Below are 24,730 nucleotides of genomic sequence, written 5' to 3' on the forward strand. Positions count from 1 at the left end.
CTGCCCTTTCTTTGCCCTGTATCATGCAACAGTAGACTTGATGGCCAGCCCTGCCCTTTCTAGTAGACAGGGAAGCAGGGGAGAGTAAAAAGAGGTTTGTGTGGGGAAAAAGGTTGGAGGAGGAGACTTTATTGCAGAATTGGGCTGGAAGCAACAGCTTGAGGGTCTTGGGTTAGACAAAGGGAAGTGCTGTATCCCAGAGGATGGGGACAGGAGGAGAGGGCCAAGGAGGAAGAGCAGAGTGTGTATGAATAAAGAGATTCCCTAAAGCTCCTTTCTTCTCTCTTGGCCCCTGCCTAGATCCACCATCTCCTGAGAGCCTTCAGCTCACTCCCAGCCCTCTTCACCCCTCTGATGTCCACTGCTTCTCACTCCCCAACCCAGAACCTCCTCTGTTGCTGCTCAAAATTTAAATTTTACCTGCAAAGCCGAGAGCCTTTGAACAAGCTCTGGCTTGATGTATATCCAAACATCGTTCTTTCTGTTCTGTGCTGTGTGTCTGTGGTTCATATCACAGAGCTGCAGTTTTTAGAAAGTTGTACTCCTGGACTTGCTGCTTCTTCTAACTTCTGAGCCACGTGTAAGGTCTCTGGTGGGGAAAGCAAGGTCATTAGCAAACTGCTGTTTAGAAAAGATAAAGTTTATTTAAAACTCTGCCTTGCAAGTGCCTAAGGTTGTAATGCGGGGTATGCAAAACAGATCGCAACCAAAAAGCTTCCTTCAATTGGTTAAGGTCTGGGAAGTGTGTTTCCTGCATTGCAGACAAAATGCAGGCATTCAGAAGGAAACAAATATTAAGAATTTGAAAAGTAGTAATGGCCTAAATCCTATGCTTTAGCATAGATGCTTCTTGTTGCCACTTGGTCAAGGTTTGCAGCAGAAAATGTACTACCTGTTGTCTTGGGCGATGCTGGCCTTTTGACTTCTCTCTGTCTGATCTCTCCTGATGCCAGCAATGTTGAGGTAAATGTTCAATGGATCTTACCATCTCTTTCCTGTGCAATGCTGCTTTTTGACTATCATAGAACCCTTTTGGGACCGCTGGCAATGCACGTAAATTAGAAGAGTGTTCAAGCTTACCTGTGATAGTCTGGAGCAGTTGTGAAAATATGAGAAATGTAAGTTCTGATCTTCTCTAAGGACACTGGCGCATGTGCAGAGTTCAGCCTGTGTCAGGACCAAGTACCTGATCCAGTGGGCCAGCAGCATATTAGCTGCTTTATATAACTGAATGGAAAAGGATGCAGAATCTTTAAAAATGGCTTCCTTTCCTTCAAATGCTATATAACTCTGATATTAGAAAGTACGTTAATAAGCAAGCAACCTCCTTCGCACATCTGAACCCAAATATAACCACAAACCCCCAAATCCCCAAACTTTTAAATAGCCTGATTAAAATCCCTTCCACTAATCACTCTTCCAATTTCCTTGGCTTTAGACTTGTGATAAATAACATTTCACAGTTTCTCAAGTCATTATAACATCTCCCAGAAAATATCCAGACTTCACATATAAGATACCAGCAGGAAAATACCTTGTAAAATGTAAATGCATTAAAAAATAAATCTTCTCACAGTTCATAGAGCGATAAAAAAAGAGCTGAAAACCAAGCTGGTTGTCCCTTTACAGGTCACCTTCAGGGTTGCTGGGCTGTGATGAAAGGTATTTCTTCCCACTTGATAAGAATAATGTATTTATTGCATGGGCAGAATGCAATTTATGAGCTCCTTAGCTATGTACTTTCCAGGGCTTGAACTGAGCTGGGTCATATTTGTTCTGCAGTTTCACACCCTTGCATTTTTAAAGGAAGTCACTGATCTTCCTATCTGTGAAGAAAATTATGAAAATGAGTCGGCAGCATCCACCTGAGTCTGCAGGCAGCCTGAAACCATAGCTTGTGGACATGTCAGGAGCTGTCTTGGTAGCATGCAAGTCTGCTGCCTGGTTACTGTAATTTCAGTGGTAACATCACGAATTGCTGCGCTGCTGATCCGCGTGTGGTGCGGTAAAGGGATGAACATATTACAAACAGATGCTTTTTTTGTCATTGGGGTTTTTTTCCCTCTGCAATGAGGGGTGGAAGTTGTTTATTTCAACTGGCATATCAGGATCACCTGGCACCCCAGGGAGGAAATTTTCTATACGCAGGCCAGTTTTAAATATTCCTTAATTTTGGTCCCATCTCTGAAACTCTCCCAAGAGATGCCTGGCAGAATATGCATGAAAGCAGTTTTAACAGCTGCGGGATTTGTGGCTGATGTTTTGCTTTGTTGTCTCAACTACATTAGTAGTCCGTTCCAAGTTAGCTTAGCGTTGTACTTTGTGAGTGATGCTTTAGAAAATATCACTGCTTGTTTCTCCCAGATTCAGCCCTTGATATCCATATTTTATGGATGAATAAATACTTTGTCACTTAGCAATGTTAACTATTGCTTAAGTCAAAATGTCTTTGTTGTATGATTTTTTCCAAGATTTTAAATATTTTATAAAGCATTTAATTTCTTTTTTGTTGGTAGGTAAATAAAGAGATAGTGGTGCTTTAAAAAAAAATCATTAAATAGTAATTCAGTTTAGGAATTGAGTCTTCAGCCTAAACTAGCAATTTCTGGAAGTGACTTTGATGCACCTGTAATGGCTTTGAAATTGTCACAAGAAAAAAAAATCTGTTAGTGAAAGCGTATTTTATAAAAGATCCATTAGCCCAGTATCTTGGTCAAAAGAAAGGATGTGCTGGTGATAATGGCTCTCAAAAATATATGCCTTGTCTTTCTTACATCAGGTTCTGTTTTAGAGAATTATGTTAGGTTTTCAGATGCTGGCAATTTGCTGAACGTTTGGCTGTTCCTCATCCTTAGAAAGTGCCTGTTACACTAGCAAGTGTCAGAATCCATAGATTCTATTTATTGCCCTTTATAAAGTGCTTATCACTGTGATATTCAGGGACTGCACATGGATTAAAAAACAGCAAGGAAGCTGTCTTGGAGGAGTTGGTGTGACTTGTTATGCCGGGCATGTTATGTTGTAAAGCGCTGTGTAACTGGGATGGGGAATGGACACAGGTAATCCAAAAAATTATTTGGAGGAAGACATAAAATATAGCTACTTAAACAAGCAACCTAGAACTGTAACAATGCCGGAGCTGGGGGAATATCCATGCTGTGACTTGTAGCTGTACCCTCATGTCTTAATTCCCTCCGCCCCAACTTCAGATGTCCCTGGCAGGTATCCCCAGCCTTTCTGCAGAGGTAAGCACTCCTCCTTCAAGTGAAGGAAGTACTGGTATGATCTGTAACATGGAGAAAAAGGTTTATTTTATTGCTTGGGGTGGGGGGAACCGCCTGGTTGGCCCAGGCTGTGCCACGTTCCTCCCCCTGTACACTGGCTGGATGCTGTCTGTGGGCTCCCCAGAGCTGTGAGCTGTGGTAGTCACACACCTCCCAGCTGATGCCCATCGGGCTGTCTGCAGACACAGGTGGCTATCACCCACCTCAACTCAGGGTATGGTTTCAATGGTTTCCTTGCAAGTTTGAAGGCTTTAGTATTTTCTGTTTCTTACAAGCAGAAGTGTGTCTTCTCCTGTAATCACACAACCAGGGGAGGATTTACTGGGGAGTAGGTGGGCAGTGGTTACGCTGGTCATCATCTCCCTGGGTGGCCCCTTCACTGAGAGAAAGTCCTAGTGCTGGGACATGGTGCAGAGCTGTGCTTTAACCTAGATGTAGTAAAAACTCCTGCCATTTTTAGAGAGAGCTTCACGAAGCAGTCTTTTAACTTGTTCTTGTCAGTGACATTTAGCTATGGGGAATTGAATACACCTTTTTTTTTAACAAGTGAGTTCAAGCACAGTTTTTGATAAGGCAGTGGTTGCACCGCTAGTGAGCGGAAGGTCTGCAGCCCACCCCAGGACTGGAGCACAGGGTCAGCAGCCCAAGGCACAGCTTCAGCTTTTGAGCCCCAAGCAAGGTGCCCCCCTCTGCTGCCTGGCTCACACAAAGGCTTTATAGACAGGCTCTGGCTTTCCAGTCACCAAAACTGCTGCTTCTGCCCGTGTCACAGCTGTAGCATCCTGCAGCCTTTTCTGGGCATTTGACTGTTAGATTCCCCACCCCCTCAGCTCCCCCCCCAAAAAAAAAAAAAAAAAAGCTCTCAAAAGATGTCCAGGTGAGCAAAAGAAGTTTAATAGTTTCATATATGGATGGAAATTCCTGCAAGCATTGCTTTATAAATTAAAAGGTTTTTTTTTCCCCAAGAAATTTTGAAGAAACTTCATTTCTAAATTAAAGGTTCATTTTAAAACTTTTTTTTTTACATCTGTTTTTGGAATGATTTCAAATGTGTTGATGTTATAGTCACCAGTAAAATTAAAACGTTAACTTTGTCTACTTTTAACCAAATACTGATTTCTGTGTACATTTGCAACTTTGTAACACTTTGTAACACATGAATGTTTACCATTCATGGAGCTGAATCTGGTGCTTGAAGTTTCCTCCAGTTTAACATTCCTGAGATGAATACAATGGTGACACTGATGTTATCGGGATGGATAGTTAAGATCCTAAATATTAGATTGTCCTTTTTAGTTCACATCATCCTATTTTATTCCTACATAGAACAGCAGCCCAGCAGTGAAATGGTTAAGAAAAAAAAAAATCCCAGTACAGTGGAAGGGTCCCTTGAAATAATGCCTATTTGACATAGTTTCTGACCTTATGCCTTTGCTTTCCCTCCTTCCACCCCCTCCTCCTCCTCAGTCCAGTTTTTCATTAAGATGTAGGAAGTGGATCAATGGACTGAGGGCAGGAGGCTGCTGTGTTGGTTTTGGCTGGGGTAGAGTTAATTTTCTTCATAGTGGCTAGTATGGGGCTATGTTTTGGGTTTGTGCTGAAAACAGTGTTGATAACTGACCAAAGGGCTATTCTGTACCATATGATGTCATGCTCAGCATATAAAGCTGGGGGAAGAAGAAGAAAGGGGGGAATGTTCGGAGTGATGGTGTTTTGTCTTCCCAAGTAACCGTTAGGTGTGATGGAGCCCTGCTTTCCTGGAGATGGCTGAACACCTGCCTGCCGATGGGAAGTAGTGAATGAATTTGTTGTTCACCACTTGCACATGTGGCTTTTGCTTTACCTATTAAGCTGTCTTTATCCCAACCCATGAGTTTTCTCACTTGTACTCTTCTGATTCTCTCCCCATGCCACCGCGTGGTGCTTAGTTGCCAGCTGGGGTTAAACCATGACAGCTGCTTAGGTCCCATGGTCCTGGGTAGAATTGACTGTGATGATGAGGTGGACCATCATTTTGCATTAAAGGCTGATGCTAATCCCTCTTCCCCATTAATAAACTGCCACCAAAGAGCAAACTTATTTCCTTGTGTTTTGACAGAAGATGAACAATTGCATTTGCAGAAGCAATCTGGGAGAGCGTAAAAGCTGTCAGCCCAACTAGAGGAGTCTTTCAGTGTGCGTGTTCACACACAGAAACTTTGCCTTTTGAAGGTACCAGCTTTTTCCTGACCATGTATGTCTGTGGTCTGGTTTATGTGAAAGGATGATCATGTACAGGACTGCAGGAGTTCTAGATGTGAGAGGTTTCTCAGTGGCTGAGAGCAGATTTATCTTCTTTAGGGAGAACAGCTGGGGGATAGACTCTGATCCCTTGCTGTCTTGTGCTGTGTGGTCATTTGCATCACTGCAAAAGGGACTTCAAAGTGCCACCATTTTGATCTGGTGGCATGCTGCAGTTACTGCATGCCCATGCAAACGGCTCCGCACAGTTCTGGGAGACAGTCCGTTTTTTTTCTTGAACTGCTTTAGCGTTTTGCTATACAAGAAAGAGCTCCACAAGACTCCATAAGAAATCAGACATGAAAAATAGAGTTCGGACATGGCTCCAGTGGTAAGCATTGCTCTGCAGCCTACAGAGCGGCTGAGTAACACAGATCACTTCCCCCCCCCCCTTCAATAGCCAGTAAGAGCCACTGCAGGCTGGAGCCATCGGTTCAGCTTGGTCTCCCTTTTGTCGCGTGGTCCTTGCAGTGGTGCAGGACTTTTGGGTGGTCTGAGAGGCCAGAGGTGGTCCTTTCCCCCTCTCGTTGCTGTAGATGGTGTTGTACCTGTTTCATGCGTTCACTTGTCATAGGGCAATTCTTAGGAAGTGGTTGTGCACAAGGGCAGGCAGATGTGTGCTTGCACGATACATGAGGGCGTATGGGGAACTGCAGGCGTTTTTGAGGTGCATGAATATCCAAGGTGAGCTGTGCTTGCACTGGAGTTGGCGTATTTGTGGGAGCAGACAGGGATGGGGGTATGATTGATCAGGACTAAACACGTGGAAGACGAGGGATGCAATCCTGTCTTGCTCACAGCTCTGGGAGTCAGGGGACTTGGATTCCACTCCTAATCCTGCCACCATCCATAACCTGTGACAGTAACTTGGTAGCACAACATCTTTGTGCCTCAGTTGTCCTGTTGATAAAAAGGGACGACAGCTTTTTGCTGTGCTCATACTAAGAGGCCAAATTCTTCTTACTATTTGCAAATGATTTTACGATCTCAGGCTGAAAGCTATTATGTAAATATAAAATATATTATTATGTTTTGTTGCAAAACAAACAAAATAATGCTTTTAATGTGCGTTGTTTGAGCAATCAGTTTCTTGCAGGAATACAAATAAAGATCACAGCTTTTCACATCATTTGAAAGAGGCAGTTGGTAGCAGCATGACAGAAAAATACCTTAGAAAATTCAAGCACAGTCACCTCCACAGAAAATGCTTCAGGTTTTGCCCTTTTATCTTCCCTTTTCAATTCTGAGTTTCTTCACCACATGCCCTGCAGATAGTATCCCTATGATACTGTAGTCTGCAGCCACATCTGCCTGGAGAGATGCCCCCCTTCCCGATACCCAAATCTTCATTTTCTCACATCAGTGGGTGTATATCAGGGAGTGGGTGGTAGGGGGAAGGATATTATTTGACAGCTAATATTGTAAATGCTGTCTAATATGGTTTGTATATGGGAACAGTAATAGCTACTGCTGCTGTGGTTTTGTTGCTGCAGGGAAAATGCAGTAAATAGGAATTTCAGAGGAAGATTGGGTGATGAAGAAAGGTCCTGGGATTTCATTTGTTCCTATTGTGCTGTTAAATCTCCTTTCTCATCTTACTGGAATAAAATATAGATCTAAACAGATCCTGGCATGCTACAGATGCACTACATAAAGGCAATATACATACCTGTTCCCATTGAAATTCATCTGTACGATCCTCTGTGGAAAACGACGACATTGTGTTTCATAATAACTTCCATTTCAAGATCTCAAAGGACTTGCCAAAGACTAATTGCTCATCTTTAAGCTGCCCTGTGGTAAATTAGCATTATTGTTCTCCTTTAATAGGTGAAGAAGGTGTGATGCTCCATAACCACATTGTAAGCCAGTAGCAAAGCTGGGAAGAATGCATGTTTCTGACCTTGCTTGCTTTATCCACTAGGCTGTACTTTCTCCTTGCAACCTCAGCAGTGTCTTCCACTGCACATCATTTATTGGTTCCCTTGCTCAAAGCTCCATGTTTCCCTCCTTTGCTCTTCCCTTTCGTCAAGGCATCCAAGCATGTCAATGACTGCAGAGCGCATATCAAGGAAAAAGACTGTAAGGGAATAAGATGCAGCTTCTTATCTTATTAAAATAAAGAAATACATTTAATGCGTGCCCTGGCAGTAGAAGAAGAAAACAAGGTACTGCTCTCCCTCCTTTGCATGTGTAGCCTGTGTTCCTGGAGACCCTTGGAGGAAGCTGCTGCCTGACTTCCTAAGCTGCTCAGATGCAGTGTGTGGTAACAGGACATAAACTCAGTATTTTATTATAATTCCTCTTCCAGAATCACTGAGGAATATTTGATTAGCCAGAAAGTTGCATGATGTGGCCTGGATATGTCGTGGGTGCACTGATAAGCTGGTCAGTTGCCTTTTCTCTGCCTGTCCATTGCTGCGTGTCTGAAGGTAGGTGGAAAGGAGAGTGGGGTTTCTCAGCTGGTTAAGAGCTCTGTGTGCTTATGTGCTGTCTCATTTTCCCCAGGGATACTTGTTTTTTTTGGGCAGTGCCAAGATGCTTCTACATACTTTTCAGTGAAGCATTTTTGAGGAGGGAAGGTGAGGAATCAAAGGGCTCTTCCTTAAGCCTGAGCACTGTTCTGACTCAGGCAGGGCTTAAGAGGTATTTTTCTTACGTGAGACTGTCATGGGTTGGCCTGTTGCTGCTGGAATGAACTGTGGTATTTGCACATTTAAGGACAGTTCACATCACAAATAGGACTCTAGAGTTTTCTGCCAGAACTTAATCTTCCTTTCCTCAACCCTGAATGTTACCTATCCACTGTTTATTCTTTCCATGTCTCTTAACATGACTTATGTCATATCCTCAATCCCGAATCTCTCTGGATAATCTGGTAAGCACAACATCTCTCTGCCTTCTCCACTTTCTTGAATTCAGCCAGTCATTCTGAAAAATCTAATAAACATCTCTGATCAAATGCATGTGTTTTAATAAACAAATCTTTCCCTCTAGCTGAGGTTTTCCTGAAGACCACCTGCATTACCTGGGTGATGGTATCCTGCTGCTTCTGTGGCTAGCTGAAGTTTGGCCCTTTAGGACTCTATTCCTACTAAGATGGGAAGTCAGTAGAATAAATTAAGAGGAGTCTTGGAATAACCTAATTTCTATCTAAGATAATTAAACCAAATTCTGTTTCTCTGACTAGAGTGAAACAAATTACAGTGGGAGTTTTTGAAGCTTCTTTATCAGAAGTCCCCGAAGTTTTTCCTTCTGATGAGCTTTGTGCCCGAGGAGGCCCATCTGCCGCCTTTACTCAGGGTTTCTCTTGTGAGGACTTCTGCTGCTTTCTATCTTCAGTACACCATCTGGACACTGGCTCATCCCCTGACTTGCAACATTTGAACCTGGGAAACCCTTCAGTACAGGCAGCTGTAATCTGGCCAGTCTCCTTGCTGATGCAGTCCCTTCTGTTGTTTTTTGGTTTAATTTCACTCTATGAAAAGGCTTGACTGCCTCTGCTGACAAGTCTGAAAGATCACAACCATTGTTTCTAGCATTGTGGCTGATCATTGTCAGATTGCACCTGGTCAACCCTTGGATCATTTGCTCCTTCCCATGGTTGAACTGGAGAGTGTCTAATTCAGCCTAGCCGTGCTGAGCGCGCCTGCATGAGGCTCTGCAGCTGCACCCCTTACACCTACTCCAAATTTTTGTTCATCCTAGTGCGTAAATTAATGAATGACTATGGATGCAAAAGGGTTAACAAGATGCGAGCTTAGTCTGTGCGTACATGAGACGCTGAGGCCCAGATGGTGTGCTTAATTACTCTGGCCAGCTCTGGCACCATCCTGCTCCAGAGGGAATTAAATGAGGAATGGTGTGTCAGAGGCTGTTCCTTTCCAGTCTTCCCAGAGCACTTCAGTGGTACAAGCTCCACAATGCATTAGGCCTAGCTCAAACATCCCTAGGACAAAGTGGCTTTGGGGTGGTGGCTACCCCTGAGGTTCCCAGCTGGGTTTTTACACACTCCGCGTGCCATCAGGGCTGTGCTGGGAGTGCCTCATTGCAAGTGACTCTAGGACACTTTTCTGTGCAGAAGCAGTCAGATTCTGATCATGACCATGGCTATAATACTCACAGCTCGTAGAGTCTCAAATGCATGATGAGAGCTTGCTCTACAAGTTTTATTGTTAATCCAGTCCCCGCACTGCTCGCTATCACGTGCATGGAAACACACTATGCTGGTGGCATGCTTGACAGTATACCTGCCCCTGGACAGACCTTATAGGGCTGATCCCCATTTGCTGTCAGGAGGGAAAACCCAAACCGTGTCCACAGGACGTGCAGTCTCTATTTTCGCTTCTTGCATGTGTCTCTGCAGAGCGAGGCTGAACATCAGAGGAATGCAGATGGCCCCATGGCAAGATGTGAGCTGACCCCAGATGGTGCAGCTCAGCCTTTCCCAAGGAGTTATGGCCTGGCCGCAGTGACTGAGTCCACAGTTGGATCTGCTCTTGCCTGCAGCGCCAGGTCTGGTAACCAACTGTTAGGAGGAAGCTGGCTGTTCTTGTTCGCTTAGCAGAGTGGTGGCCGACACGCATATGCCTTGATGTACTTGCCACATTCTCTCTTCCCATAACCATCAGGAGTTTTAAGTGATAGAAATGCTAGAGAATGAACATTTTTAGCAGGGACTGGTGCAGTTAGAATTGCACTTAAGATTATCAAGGTGCTTTCAACTTTAAAGTCCTGTTTTCAGACTGAACCTGGGAGGCATTCTGCATTTGGCAAAGATTTCTCATACTTGGTTTCTGGTATGAACTAAAGCTTTTTCTTTTTTTCTTTTTTCTTTTCTGTCCCATCTTTTCAAATAGGAGCAAAGTTAATTTAGTTATTCCTGAGAAAAATAAAAAGGCGGGGTGGGGGGGAATGTCTTTTAGGTTGTGGTGGTTTTCTTAAGCTGTTTTTCAGCAGTAATGGCAGATGTTTGAAAGTTGTGATTTAGGGTGGAAATGCTCCTCACTGAAGAGTGATATGTGGCCTTTTTCCAGAGGAAATTGGATTTGATTTGACCACACTGTTAGCACTGAAAATCACATACTGAGCCTGCACTGTAGAGTGTTTTTGCTGGGCTTAAGTGTGCATCTCGGGAACGAGGCACTGTTCCTGAGTAAATAACTTCATTCTGCAGTCAACTGGGTAGACCTCAAAAGGGCTTTAAAAGCACAGGCTGCTTTTCACATGGCTTGAAAAACTTAAGGTAAGAAAAGTGTGTCCCATAGTGCCTGCTGCTCCACCAGTCAAAATGCCTCTGTTGCCTGGGGAAATGTACTCGGCTCTAGAAGTCGAGAGGGCATGAATCCTATTTCCAGGTCTGTGCTTCATAACTTTCTGTGCTGCACAACAAGCTTTCTGCATGTCTGGCTGGTGCCGAGCTGGCTGGAATTTGAGAGCTGCGGTTCGTTATGGAAATAGTCACCACTGGGGAAAAGTGCGTGGCTCTGATCCAATGGCGACTGATTTTTATTTGACCGGTTTAAGGCATTTTGAAAATCCCATGCTGAATGTGTGGAGCAGAGGTTTTAGTAGGCACATTAACACAGCCCCTGAGGATGGCTGTGCTCTGCAAAAGTGCCTCGACTGAGGGCAGGCACAGGCTGAAGTCCCTGATCTCCTCAGAAGTGCCACTAACGAGACTGCGCACGTTTTTCAAACAAAATTTGGTGAGAGAGAGCACCATTCTGGTGGTGTTTAGCGATTAGTTTCTGTATTTTGGGGAGCTTTATATCCCTGTGGATTTAAGATTCTCTCTTTTGATATCCTGCTTCTTATAAAGCAAGCAGATAAAAACACTGTAAGTAAGTAAATGGAAAAGCATGTATTGCATTTGAGTTTGAATGCGTAAGTCATCCTGAGTCATGCACATGCTCGTACCTCCAGTCCGAGTGCTGCTGCTTGGCAGTGGGCATGCACCGCCCAGGGAATGTCACGGTTTGTTATGAGGACGTGAGAGGGAGAGATGCTCTCCAATGGGATTGCATGAGTTGTCTGGTATGCCAACGCTGGGCCTTGGGCGAGCAGAGGGGAAGGGAGACGCGTGTATCGCTTCAGGCACGTGTTGCTGGCTTCGTCCTCTGCAGGTTAGTCAGCTGGATCCACCCGCACCCTGAGCGGGACAGGCAGGGTGGCTGCGAGAGGCACGTAAAAGCCAGCAGCCTCCTTCCCTGGCAGACGGAGCCTGGGGGCACTTTGCAGCCAGCCCTGGAAGGCAATAGTCATGAGAGGGATAATGGCTTGTTTCGGGTTAATAGATCCTGACAGCCTAATTTCCCCTGGTGAAAATAAAAGGGAATAAATCTTACAAATACTGTAAAATCAATAGCTAACAGTGAAGGGGCTGATGACAGGACCCTATATCCACAGCACATTTTTTTTGTGAATTGTTCATTTCGCATTTCGAGCGGATGGGTTCCCTGTGGGTTTGCCAGAGCCAGGTAATCCTCCACTCTCTGTCATGCCCATCTCTTCAGTGCGTGTGTTTTACTCGCTCATCTTTGAGTAAGGAGTCTGAAGCCTTGATCCTGTTGGAGGGGGATGCTGCTTTGCCCAGGGAAGAGCCACAGTGCTCTCGCTTCTCAGGGGACCTTGGAGCCTGCTCTTCCTTCTTCTCATTGGCATGCACAGTTAACCTGGTTACAGGTCTTTATCTGTAAACAGTTAGATAACCGTATTCTGACCCTTCTAAATAACCCAGCCAAAGGAGCCTTTGCTCACCGCTCTGAGGCTGCGTTCCCCAGAGGAAGACCGCAACCTCTGTTTTGTTAGTGACCTGAAATATTGACAGATCTACCAGCGCACTTCCTTGCCTTCCCAAGGTTGGAGTTTAAGATTCGTGCACTGAGCAACCAGAAGCTTCCCCAGATATATCTCTGAGTCTACTGAGGGCAGTCTGCAGTGAGTGTGGATTGGCAGCATTACAGAAATAGCACATCATGACATAGGAGGTAGTAAAACACTTAGTACGTATGCCTAAATGAATGCTGGGGAGAGCACCGCTGTGCTGGCATTCAGCTGCAAGTTGTTGGACTGGGGTGAAGCAGGGAATGGAATTTCCCTGTTGATCTGCTCTGTTGGTAAGTGGTGGGAGCTTGCTGAGGAGGGCTGGTGGATCCTTGCTGACATGCACTTCGCAGACAGAGGCACAAACTCCTCCTGCACAGACTAAGCTTGAGGGGGGACCTCAAGCTCCAGGCTTGAGGAGTTCCTGGCTCCTTGGGCCAGCATGAGCAGGGACTGAGCAGTCCTCCCAAAGGGTGATGGGTGCATGCAAGCTTGGGGAAGAAGGCTTGGGCTGTAGTGAGTGTTTTCTTGCTATTGGCTTCCTTGTGAATGAAGACCAGTGGGAGGAATGGTCTGTATTCAATACTCTTGTGGACCCCATTCTAAAGCCGGGGTGGAGGAACTACATGTTTCAGTTTTCAAATGCCAAAGATTATGTAGGGTTGGTTAAAAACTATAGTGAAAGCTACTCTCAGAGATAAGAATAACACAACAAATATTTAAGAGAAGCCTGTGTAAGTGGTTGATCCCACCTCTCAATTATAGGGCTTTGGCTATTTTCTGTCAAGGTATTCGTCTTTGAGCTTCTGCTTGAAGTTATGACCTTCATTAAAAGTAAAGGACATTCACACTTTCTTGGTTTCCTGGGTGCAGACATTCTTGGACAGAGGCAAGTGAACTTTTTTCCTCAGCTTGTCCCAGCTCCCCTTCCTGCCAGCTGAGGGACACTCGGAGACAACCTGCATTTCCTATGTGGTCAAGGCACTGTCCTGGATCTCCAACTCCTACCTTTGAAATAGGTTTCCTCTGTGATGTTGAACTTGTTATCTCTTGGCCACAATTTTTCTTCTGTCAGATGGCTCCCTTCCTTCCTTTTCCCTTTTCTCTCTCTTCAGTTGGTTTTCACGCTTTTCAGGCTCACTCTCCTCGCTCTCTGTGTGTAAGTATGGTGCCCATTCAGTGATGTCCGTTCCTTCGCTGGCATTTCAGTTATTACATATAGAACAAAAGTACTGCTGGGAGAAGTCTGCAAGGGTTTCTCCACTGATGGTTGAGGTTCACTTTGAGATTTTCTCCCCCTAAGGCATGTTCTGTTATCCCCTCGCTTCCCTTCCATGTTTGCCATTTATAGTGCGGATGACCTGGTGCAACACCTTTTTCTCTCTTTTATTGCTATCCAGGGGCTGTGGGGAGACACTTAGCATTAAGTAACTTAAACTGAAGTGTATTTTTGAGAAGCTGACGTATCACTCTTGTTACTATATCATGCAAGCAGTGGCTAAAATTGCTTTCAGTAAGGGCTCGTTATCCTGCTGCTTACTGTGGGCTCTTTCTCCCCTCAAAATGAGAGAGAATCTCCATCCCCTCTCTCCCATCAAGAATTCTGCTGATTTCAAGCCACACCAAATGCAGAGCAATGTTAATGAATTTACGCACAGAAACCTAATTTAAATTGTACAGGTAGTTATGTTTCCTTCTAACACCTTTTCATGGAAAAAATCAAGAAACTGATGCATTAGAGTTCTACTTTTTCATTGTGAAATGTAAACAAAAATCAACATGCTGCAGGCAGTCCATGTTTACAGAGAAGAGGCTGATACCAGGCTAGGCAGAGAATCCCCTAGTGGCTCCTATTCATAGTACATATTTTTCTCTGCCAGAGTGACTAATGAAATAATCATAAAATTTAACAAAAATGATAATAATAGCTGGTTCATACGTAGTTTTTTTTCAAAGATTACAGCGCTCCCTTCTTACTGATGTATTTGCATTTTGAAGATACATAACCCAGGACAGTAAAATACTTCTAAAAAGTTGTCCAGTAAATAATTAGTGCCAACCCTGGGAAATGGGATCACTAGTGATGTACTTCAGTTGTTACAGAAATGATTTTGTGGGGGAAGGGTCTACTGGGCAGGAAAATGAATCTGTGGCCGTGAAGGCACAGAAGGACTTGGAGTCCTCAGGAGAGCTGGAGCCTTTTTGTGCTGTGCAGACCATGGGAAATGTTATCCTTGTGCCAGGCGACTTTTCATGTTAGTGGAAGTGGTAGAAGGAAAAATAGAGGCCCACAAATGGAAGTGGACTTCTTGACTCCCCATGTTGCTGTGAGATACACGTGGGTGAACACTGAGTGTGCACAGCTGATGTAGTCCATGAGTTGTGTCTCATGAAGGAAGCCTTCCCAGACACATCAGGCCTTGAGACATGGAGAGAGAGCTGAGGTAGGTGCTTTTGGCAAATGTGCGTACCCCAGACACAGCAGGCTGGCACGTCAGGCGGGAGCTGGTAAACTACAGTTTGTATAAGGGACCAAGAGGCAGATAGATGAGAGGCCATGACTATGCTGCAAATGTGTGGGATGCAGGTGCTGTGACGGGCAGCTTGGGGGGGAATGTGAGAGTGCGAGTCTCGCACTTGCTATGTGAAACCTGGCAGATGTGTTGAAGTTATTTGTCTTGAGTCATTCAGCGGGTCAGTGGCAGAGCCAGAAATAGAATCCAGGTCTCCTGAACACCAGGGCTGCCACAATATCTCCAAAACCATATTGCCTCTCCAAAGTTATTTCAGAAGTATGCAAAGTGCCAAGGGATCTTGCACTTTCTACCCAGCCAGCTCTCGACGTGGCCAGGCAGGTGCTCTTTGATCATGGCTGCATATTCAAAATCTGTGACAGGTCAGTTTTGCACAAGAGTTAAAAATGAGTTTTTCATGTGGTGAGGATCTTTTGCTACTGTAGGCAGAAATGGACTGTGATGCTACAGATAAAATAAGTTAGCTCTTTACACTGCAGCTTTCAAGGTGACCTTCACATTAAAAAAACCCACCTTGAACGTAAATCAGGAAGTCTTACGTATTTATCTGTTTACGATTTAGGAAATGCAGTTTAAATACGTGACGCTTTACAGACACCTGAGAGAAAACTTCTAGGAAGCTTCTGCACACGTTCTGACTCATACACTGTGCTGCATAACGATGTAAAATCATGCAGACCTGGCTGGTGTGGAAATCAAGCCTGAGAGGATTTATGAAGCAAGAGCCTGAGCCGAAGTCCTCTGAAGTCAGTCCTCTGGGGTTTCAGTCAGACTCTGCATGTGTTTTTCCCTCTCCTCACCCCGGTGTTGGGTTCTAACTTCAGCTGTGACTGGAGTCTCACCATGGATCTCCAGCATTTTGTTCAGGCTACTTGTTAACCATATTCCTCTGCCCAGAAGACTGCCTTCACAGAAGGGCTTTTCTCTGGGATGACACTTTTCTATACAGTGTCTTTCCTTTTTAGGCCTCCCATACATTCTCAAGGAAACCTAACTGCAGCCAAGTGCTAGGTATGGCATGAATAATCATGGTTGCAATTTAAAGGGTCTTGTAGCTTTGCCATATCACTAAGAGAGCAGCAGTGAAGAGCAGGCACCGCGTACCTCAAACAGAACAGGCAGAGCAATTTGGAAAGTGTTGATTTTTCTTTCAGCAGTGAACATTGTGCTCAGCAACCTTTTCATCTCAGCTGTGGGATTTTCAGTGATGCCTGGTATTGACCGCGTCCATTGCAATGTGGCAGAGGCTGAGCACAGTCTGCAGGCAAGCTGCGGAGCCTGAACTCTCCTGCCATCCCACAGTCATGTCTGGAGCTGGTGGTGACTGGGCAAAACCTGGCCTTTTCAGTGCTGCCCTGCCGCATCCCGTGCATCCAGAAAATACTAGTCATTTGAAGATTTTGGCTTGGGACGACTTATACGCTATTTCTAAATCCCCTCAGGACCTGGGGGCGTGAATGCATTTTGTATTTGTGCGATTCTGTTTGTTTTGGGTTTTTTTTAAAGAAGGATAAACTTGAGGCTGCAATCAAAACAAAAACCATAAAGAAATCCAAAAGTGCCAAGAGAAGCTGAAACAATGCTTCTGGGATGGGACATCTGTTCTGGTGCTATCAGGCCAGTGCACTCCCCTGAGTGGGAGCTCATGTATCATTGACTTTTGCTGACTTGGAACCTCTTTTTTACATTTTAAATGAATATTTGTCTTGACTTGGCATTTATTGACTATTTAATATTTAAACATGTTTAATAAATCCTGAAATGAAACCACTGTCATGAACATGGGACTTCTAGTCTCGGCAAGGGCAGGCATCAGCAGTAAAAAGACAAAAAGCCCCAAGTAGGGACAGTGTCAGTATAACAAACGGCGTTCCTTGTCTCAGTAAATGTGTCGTGGGCTCATGTCTGTGCTGGCAGCAGCAGGACAAAGGCTCCTCTGGGAATCAGAAGCAGCAGAAGGCTCTGCTGCGCTAAGCTCTGGTGTCAGAGGGCTGGTTACAGCCCTGACGCCATCCCCTTGACTACGGCAGCGATGAGGACCAGGCAGCGACGGATCCCTCTCCCTTGGTCCCTCTCCCTGTGGGGGTCGGGTGCCGTCTCTGCCAGGGCACCGGCGGTGCCTCCTCTGCAGGGATGCAGTAGAAGGTGCCGATGACATGGCCTCTGGCACAGTGGTTTTCATCACTTCACAGTCTCCTCACAGATTTCATTTCTTGACCTGATGCTCTCAGTGGTTCCTTCAGACTGTCTCCAAGCTGTTATTTATCCCTTGCTGTCAGGAGCCAGCTCTCTGCTCTGGCTCTGTTTGGGTAGAGCTCTTTTCTGAAGGCAAATTCCTCAAACCCCCATGTCCTTGCTGCTGCAGATGCAGGTCCTGCTGGTGCAGGCGCTTCCAGCATGAACTTCCTAGCCTCTCTCTCACCCTGCAAACGTGGGCTGTCCTGGGAACTGTTTTTTGCAGAAGATCCCCTGCAATGTAGATCCACTAGATGCCCTGAGAAGATCCCTACAGCTTTCATCCTGCTGTCTGTTGATGCTTGTCCAAGTGCTTACACTGGCAATAAATGGAAATTCAGTTCAGCAGCCTCGTGGTCTAAAAAAGGATGTGCTTCTGTACTAAAGCAGTCCTGAGAAGGTTTAATGGTACCCAAACAGAAACATACTCTGTAGGACCATTCTGCCTTTAATAAGTTAGTTCTGTATCATGCAAATTTACTCAGTGGGCCATGAAAGAGTCTCAAATTTAGTGTAAGCACCAGAAAACTCCTCTTTATGAATCAAGACATTGCAATAGCTTTATGTCAGAAAGCAGATCTGAGCTGTACAGGCACAGCGTATCCTAATGCGTGGTCATCACCTATGTTTTCCACCTATGCTTTCCAACATACTCAGCAGATTCAAGTGTTTGGTCATGCATCTTAGCAGTCAAGACGCACAGCTGGCGGTTTGGAATGGCCACTTTCAGGCCTCTGGAGTGCGGATGAAAAGCTCAATATACAAGGCATAAGATTTGGTCCTATATATCTAAACAACAGGATCCGGAACCCTTCATAGCTGTTTGCAGTGGGTGCTTTGGCAGTGTTAAAACTGTCTGTCATGGTAGAGCCTGAGCAGATGTCACTTCCAAACTCATTCCTGTTTCCTTGGGGAGTAAAACCTGGGCAGATGGGAACGACAGGGCTGTAGTGGTTTCCCTGCTTAGGTGGACCCCAGGACTTTGGGGTGTGCTGCAGAATGCGCCTTCCCTGTAGTGAAGATGAAGCCATAGAGGACTAATTCAGATGTGGTTTTCTACCTTTGTTTTTATAGCTACTAGGAAGTATTTTAAGAGCAATATGTGTCCTTGCTCAAATTCAGTGATGAGTGTTTTCCACCTGGTGAATGTTTTCACTTATGAAATCTATTGCTCCTCTTGGCTATTCGGTGGAGCCTAATGAGCCCTATCCTGAGAGCTATTTAGCTGTGTCCTGATGCTGGGAACACTGACAGTCAGACTACAGAGTGTGCGTTCTGCATGCTGAGCCATGTGCTAAAACACCACACTGCAAAATATACATCTTATCTTCTGTGCAGATACACAGTGAGCGTACATAAAAGAAAAGGTGGGGAGAAGCCCACAGGATAATAATCAAGTGTTTAGCAGCCAGCACTCAAGAAGCTTTGAGGCTTATCTAAGAGCAGGGAGTGAGAGACTACTCCCTGTTCTGGGAGAAACTGTAGTAGCGATAATGAAAATGTTATTGGTTGTTAATGTTTCAGACTATTCAGAGCAACAAGGAAACTTCTACCAGTTTTGAAGTCCATGTGCCTGAATACAAACCTAAAATCTCAAAGTGCTTGGAGGTTTTGGAGAAGTTTAGATTATGAATTTGAAGCTACATTTTACAGATTCATATCCCTGTGCATTTGGGTCTGAAGGGTCTGAAACTTGGACTGAACCTTGTAGCTTTGAAGCTTCCTTACACATTTGCAAAGCTTTTTTCCTGTTTTTGTGGGGTTTTTTTTCCTTCCCCCCCCCCCCCCCCCCCCCCGTGATCCATCTTTTTTTTCCTTTTCTTTCCTATGATTCTCCAGCAGGTTCTGCCACATGATTTGCCTTATATTTTATGTAAGTCAGAATAACATCCTGCACTACGATAGGTTTGGGAAGAGCTCTGGAGAAGCGCTTGACTTTTTAACAGTATGTTAAGACGGAGCTCATAAGCCTGTTCCCTCACCATGTAGCTACAGTGGGAAAACAGAAGTTATGAAGGCAATAGAGATTGGTACTGGCTAGCTCCAATGCTTAGTCAGAATCACTATTATTATTACAGCCCTGATGAAATATTGTAACAAAATATACTAGTGATGGGGTGTGTGTGCGAATTAAAGGTAAAGGAGCACTGTTACTAACAGTGGGAACGGAAGGTGTGTAAGTCCATCCTCCTTCTCCACTGAGATCTTTTTCATATGTGTAAATTTGACCTAAGCATGTTAGAAGGCTCTGAGACAAATTCCTTCGACGTGTGAACTTTGATCATGTGCAGAAGCCAGTACAGATGTCCTTTTACTCCCATTCCACACCACAGCTTATTATTTGGTTGGCCGTGTACACTATTACCTTCTTCTGAAGTGTCAGTCAGCAATGAGGTTCAAAACCCAAAGAGCCAGTGACCTGACCAGAGATGACAAATCATAAAGGAGGAGGAACTGAATGTCATTCATTCTTGTGCTAATAACTGGGAACAGTGACAGCTTGGTTTTATTTATCACAGGTTTTAATTTTCCTGATTGTCCCTACTTCTGTCGCTAATTTTCTTTTCAGACATTATCTTTAGTCTGTCATTTTGTCTGCAGTCTTGAACCCTGGTTGAAAGACCGCTATACTTGGGAGGATGCTGTTTAATGCTCTGCTATTCCAGTGGCTGGTCTGGCTGACTATTATGGAGATTTGTTATAACCTAAAATGACAGGAATCAAAACATGCCATGTTAATATTCAAAGACTCTAAAATGCTCTTTCCCAAAATACACATAGCATATGATTATGGTACCTTTTAAGGATACTCTTCAAAATATTTTGTTCTTTTTTTGAATTGGTCTGGGAATTGTACTGCTACTAATTCATGAGCAGAAGTAGTTGCGTGGTAGCAAAAAGTATTCAGAAACAATTTGACAAATTTTATTTTGGTTCATATTTATTCCTCTTCCATGCATTACACATTTTTTTTTCCTTGTAAGTATGATTTTGCTACGTGTTGACAATTTTTTTTTTTTAATGTTGAAAGACAATGCAATCTGTCAGTAGACAGACTTCTGGAATGACAGACTTCCCACTCTCTCCAATCATTGTCTTTAAAACACTTGTTTCTTCTTAACAATTACATTCATTTCGTTTAGAGAACTGAGGCAGTTTCATGGGAATAAAGTGATCAATCACATAAACATAACAATTATCCAGGAAAGGCATTTAATAAGCGCTTCATAGGTCAGATTTGTCAGTGCTAAACCTTCACTCACCAGTATTGACTAGGAAACATATTTTTAGGAGTTCATCTCTTCACAACAGAATAAAAAAAACCCAGAGTATTAATCTCTAAATAAATTATTTTCTTTCAATAATTCACATAACTCTACAAGAGTCTAATCAAGCATCCATTGGAGGTAATACAAATTTCCAGTGACGTCAGAGGTCATTGCTTAATGTTAGCTATTTCAGTGGTGGTTTTTTGTGTTTTTCTATCATTTGGGCTTTCTGAAAAACCTGTTTTGGACTCTCTGTGTCTTGTATTAAATAGGTGATAGACAAGTTGTGGGCGTCTTTGTTATATACATAGACTTTGTAAGCCCTAATATTGTTATAAAAAATAGAATTTTGTATTTTTAGCTTGTGCCATTAAAAATCGTCTTTCTTTGCTAAAGGTGCTGATCTCTCCACCTGTCTGATAGGTGATAACTGAGGTATCTGGGTAGCCACATACTGAAATTGTAATGTCATGTGGGTTGCAATTGCCACATGTCTGGTTTTCACTCAGACCTGCCAGGAATGGGGAACCTTTGGCATGCATGCTGATGGGTGACTCGCATGCCAAGTCTCTGTTGGGCAGGGAAGGGCTGGACATGCACAGAAATAGTAAAAAATGGCGAAAGGTGGGATTTTACTGTTCTTCCCCAGTTGTACGACTTGGGCTTTGCAGTGGCCTCCTGCATGGTTGAACGCGTGGTGTGCCAAAACAAAACCAATGCGTGGCATCTCTCACCCCCACAGTCCTCCCTGGCAGACATGTGGGGCTGAGCGGTGGCCAGCAGAGCACCACTTCCCAAGCAGGGGTTTCAGCCCCGAACTAAATGGTCCCCAGATGTCCCTTGTTGTTCATGTCAGGGACTGGTGCTGAGAAAGGAGAAGAAGGGACTTGTAGCAACAGCTTCAGCAGCATTAGCAAACATAGTGGAGTGGGAGAGCTCTGCAAAGCTTAACAGCTAAATTAATGCGAGTTGGTTCTTTTTATGGGCCTGAGTCTTACAGACTCTCCTACCTGCCTTTGCTTAGTTTCCACATGCTGAGCTGATGAGATTTTAATCCCTTTCCTCTGCATTGATTTCCGTACTGTCCCTTTCTTTGGCTCCTCTGGCACATACCACTTCCAAGTCTCCTAGGCCTCCAGGGCCAGTTCTGGTCCTCATAAAATGTACCATGTAAATCTGTCTTTTCCCAAATCTTCAGCTTTATGATTGCTCCAGCTGATGGCTTATTGCCCTGGGACATCTGAAATTCTTAATACGCTGTCTGAGGGATTCCAAGTCAGTTACCCTTCAGCTTACACATCACAAGACGTGTGACAAAATCAGTGAAATACTAAAAACTTTTCTGTTTCAGTCTTCTCATTCCTTTGGCATGTTCCTCGTGTTTTGCGTTCTCTTGTAAGACCAGGATCCTTCCTGTTTTTCTGTACATGATCTCTCTTCTGCAGTGGAGTATCTGTGGCATCTTCTGCCTTTCTTTTAAGTAGGTGATGAGCAAAATTTGCCTTTAAAACTTGCTGTCCCACTTGACAGCAACATCTTGGCCAGCATGGTTGACTGATCACATTGCCTCACCACCTTGCTTGCTGTTTAATTACCAGCTTATCAAAGTGGATGTTTTTTCCTGATCTGACTGTCGTTTTGACTTAAAGTGTTTCTTCTAGCAGAAAATTATCCAGGTTTAATGGTTCTTTTTCAGTCCAATCCTGCCAGACTTACAATTTCATTTAAAGACAGAGATCTAAGAAGAAAAGAGGCAAGCAAGCCTCTCGCACAAAAGCTGTTTGCAGCTTGAAAGCAAGTCTCCAATATTGAGCAGAGCTCTGAGACAGAGGAAGCAGATCGTCACTGCTGTTGTTAATAAAATAAGACAACAATTCAGAGAGGCCATACCAGTCTGAATGAGCCTGGAGGCCTAGGGGAGGTGGTATGAGAGAGATTTGCTTCCTTTTCTCTTTTACAGTCAACTACAGGTTTTTTTTAGGATAGCGACATATCAGTATGCCTTCCAGCATTATTCTCCTGTCCCGTTTTATCGGAATTTTAGTCGGTGATGGCTAATGGAATTAAGCACTGTCCCTTTTCTTTGGAATAGTCCAGCTGGGCATGCAGTGGTTAACGTGAAGGGACGTAACAAGAGAAATAAATTGCCTAATTGTTGCTGATGGCTGCCAGAGTGCTCCAAGCACCCCAAGCCCACTGTGTACGTGTGTGGATCTCTCCTTTCTGAGGGAGAGTTGGCTTCATTCATCGGCTGCTTTGTATCTGATGAAAGGAAGAGATTCTCAAATAATGTACACCTCAAACAGGCCGTGAGATTTGAGGCAATATTTTTCCTTCAAGGCCTTCTTTGGGCCATGAGGAGTCAAAAAATAACAGTGAGCAGGGTTAGTAGAACAGCTAACCTTTGTTCTACATTTTCAGGAGCAAAAAGAAGGTCATTGCCTTTAGCCTTATCTTCTATTCCTAGCCAGCTTTTTTGTTAACTCTTAACATTTTCAGTGTGCATTTGCCTCAGCATCCATTTTCTTCCCAATGCTTTTTGGTGAAGCCAGTGAAATAAAAGGGAGAAAAAAAAGATGTTTTAATTTCTAGCCCGAAGGAAAAGTGTTATCTCTAAGATGAGTTTGGAGAAAATAAAAATGTGAAATGAGCTAGCTTTGTAGGGGTGCTGGCTGCTTATAAATTACTCTTTTTGCTTCTGGTGCTCTGTGACACATAAAGAGCACGTCCATCTAGTAGCGAGAAAATACTAAGTAGGCAGGAGCTGATGTTACAGGGGAGCGTCCTCTGCTCCTGCTTTGGGCTGCAACTGTGTGAGGAGCGAACAGAGAATCTCTTTCTGGTACCCTACATTCCCTTAATCTCTTCCCCTGTTTTGTGGTGGCTTTAGTGTGGGCTTTACAACCCCAGACACTGAGTCCTGTGCTTTTCTTCAGAATGAGGACAGCACAGGCAACAGAAATTCACATTTCTGCCTCCCACCAGAGCACCTCCATCCTTAACTAGAAGATAAAAGGTGAGAAGCTAGTTTGGTTTTCAGACCTGATTTCATTATTGGGTGGTAGCACTTGTGTCAGATGACTGCACTGTTTTCTGTTTATGTATTTTACCTATTTATTTTCTGTGACATGGAGCTCAGTCTGTTGTGAAACTGCTAACTTCTTTCTCACAGTTGACCAAAAAGTCATTAAAGTAGAACAACTTTCATTTTGCTTTCATTTTGTGTTGAGATGATTTGGATTCTTTCCGATGACCTCAGATGAAAGGCTTACTGTCCCATTACCACTCACTTGACCTGTGCAGTCACTCATTCTTACGCCATCTTTGTGGCTAGATAAAGGATTTCTTTGTGTGAGGTGGTGCTGTGGATGCAGAACAGTTACAGGGAAAACGCTGAGGGTGAGCTCATCTTCTGCTGCATACAAGAGAGAAAAAGCAATTCATAAGAATGAAAAGATTATAAACTGAAAAAACGGAGGTGAACAGAAAAGTCTGGGAATGGGTTTCGGGTATTCCAGGTCCTTGTGGGACCTAGAACAGGGTTTTGGTATGGACTTCTCTCTAGTGCATTGTAAGAATAGGCATTAATATCAGGATATCTGCAAACATAAAGGGTTTAATAGTCACAAAGGACATGTATTTTGAGTTAGAATCACAGAATAGAATCATGGAATCACAGAATTGTTTAGGTTGGAAAAGACCTTTAAGATCATCAAGTCCAACCATTAACCTAGCACTGCCAAGTCCACCATAAACCATGTCCCTAAGTTTTGGGGACTGAATTCTTTCCACTTTACCTTGTAGGACACTTTCATACCTATTAAGTTCAGGGCAATGTGTGCTCTTAAATCAGCATTCCCTATTCCTCCACTGCAGGCATTTTACACCTGCTTGATACTCACAATGTGTGGGTGCAAATAACTATACTATACAGGCAATCAAGCCCTGTACCGCTTGAGAATTACTTCAGTAATTCAGTTTATTTCAGTTGTTTTCATGGAAGGGTACAGGTTTTTACTTAACACCTTAAGATCCTCTAATCAGAGTGTGCAACTCCCTGGATGAATTGTCTGACTTTAACCTGTAGAAGCTGTGAGTTCGCATCCTTCTTTGGGGTTGTCCTTCAGTCAGAATATGCCACAAAATCTGTTTTCCTCAGTGTGAAATGAAGGACTAAATTCCCTGCATGCTGTTATTCTTATCATCCCAAAACATGCTGCATAGGACTACAGCATTTCAATGGCTCTTTGTACTGAGGAAGAAAAACATAGGAAGTCAAGTCTGATTTTCCAGAAACGGTGCA

The 24,730-nt window shown here is 44.0% G+C and overlaps 1 protein-coding gene across 4 annotated transcripts in view; it reads left to right on the forward strand.

Annotated features, from left to right (window-relative positions):
- Positions 1-24,730, forward strand: part of TMEM178B (transmembrane protein 178B) — a 256,488-nt gene that overhangs the window by 103,126 nt on the left and 128,632 nt on the right. The window lies entirely within an intron of this gene.

This window comes from Nipponia nippon, unplaced genomic scaffold, assembly GCF_047370975.1.
Source record: "Nipponia nippon isolate SJK-2023a ecotype South Korea unplaced genomic scaffold, ASM4737097v1 scaffold_3, whole genome shotgun sequence".
Taxonomy (NCBI): Eukaryota; Metazoa; Chordata; class Aves; order Pelecaniformes; family Threskiornithidae; genus Nipponia; species Nipponia nippon.